Genomic DNA, 1,417 nt, shown 5'->3' on the forward strand with positions numbered 1-1,417 from the left:
GTAGAGGAAAAACTGGGAAGAGAAATGAGAATGATGCAAGAAAATCATGAAAAACAACTTAACAGCTTGGTAAAAGAGATACAAAAAAAATACTCAAGAAAATAACACCTTAAAAAAGAGACTAGGCCAAATGGTAAAGAGGTAAAAAAAAAAAGCCAGTGAGAAGAAAATGTCTTAAAAAAGCAAAATTGGTCAAATGATAAAAGAGGTACAAAATTCACTGAAGAAAAAAAAAACTCCCTAAAAACTAGAATTGGCCAAATGCAAAAGGAGGTTCAAAAGCTCACTGAAGAAAATAATCTCTTAAAAATTAGAATTGGGCAAATGGAAGCTAATCACTTTATGAGAAATCAAGAAAAAATAAAACAAAAACCAAAACAATGACAATAGAAGACAATGTGAAATATTGTATTGGAAAAACAACTGATCTGGAAAATAGATCCAGGAAAGATAATTTAAAAATTGTCAGCAGTGAGACCAGTCCAGAGCTTCCCCCAGAAGTAGACATTGTCCAAAATTGTATAAAGCTCAAAGTCAGAAAATTACCCTCAAGAAAGATCAAAGAAAACTTGAATGCCACTCTAAAGAGGTATTCTGTTGTCAGGACATTTCATGGCACAAATGCAGAAGAGAATGACTCCAAAGCATCTACAAACAATGTCTCAGGATAAACAAAACACAGGTTGGGGATAAGTTCAGCTAGGATTTCTAGAAGATACTGATCAAGAGTTTTTTTTAATAGTTAAAATATTTTTGTAACAAATGAAAGCACTATGGAAAAAAATGAAAAGAAGAGAGCTATGGAAGAAACAATTGGAAAGAGAATTATCAGCTTGGCACAGGAGGCACAGAATTTTGCTCAAACAACAAACTTCCTGAAAATTTGAATGGATCAAATAAATTTCAATGACTAAGACAAGAAATATTATTACAAGGTAAAATAGTTTTAAAAAATCAAAGAAAATATGAGGTATATCATAGGAAAACCAACTGACTTAGAAACCATATTATGGAGAAAAATTTTAAAAATCACCAGATGACCTGAAATCCCTGACCAAAAAACAAAGTGTCTAGACACAATATCTCAAGAAATCTGGAAAGAAAACTGCCAAGGTTTCTTAGAAGAAGAAGGTAAAAGTGGGGATAAAAAGTCTGCTTTTGAAAGAAACTCCCCAATAAAGCTTTGCAGGAAAATTACAGGGCAAACCCAGAGATACCAGGTCAAAGAAAAAAAATGCTGCAAATAGTCAAAAAGAATTCAAACACCAAAGAGCCACAGTCAGGATCAAACATGATTTAGTACTTAATTAGTACTAAGATGCAGTGGAGAGCTTTAAATGTGGTTTGGCCTTTGTTCTCCAAGAAGACCATCACATTGGGGAGAAGATGACATGACTTATCTTTGAATCTGATTTGA

The sequence above is a fragment of the Vombatus ursinus genome, unplaced genomic scaffold, assembly GCF_900497805.2.
Source record: "Vombatus ursinus unplaced genomic scaffold, bare-nosed wombat genome assembly UNPS02014790.1, whole genome shotgun sequence".
In the NCBI taxonomy this organism is placed as follows: Eukaryota; Metazoa; Chordata; class Mammalia; order Diprotodontia; family Vombatidae; genus Vombatus; species Vombatus ursinus.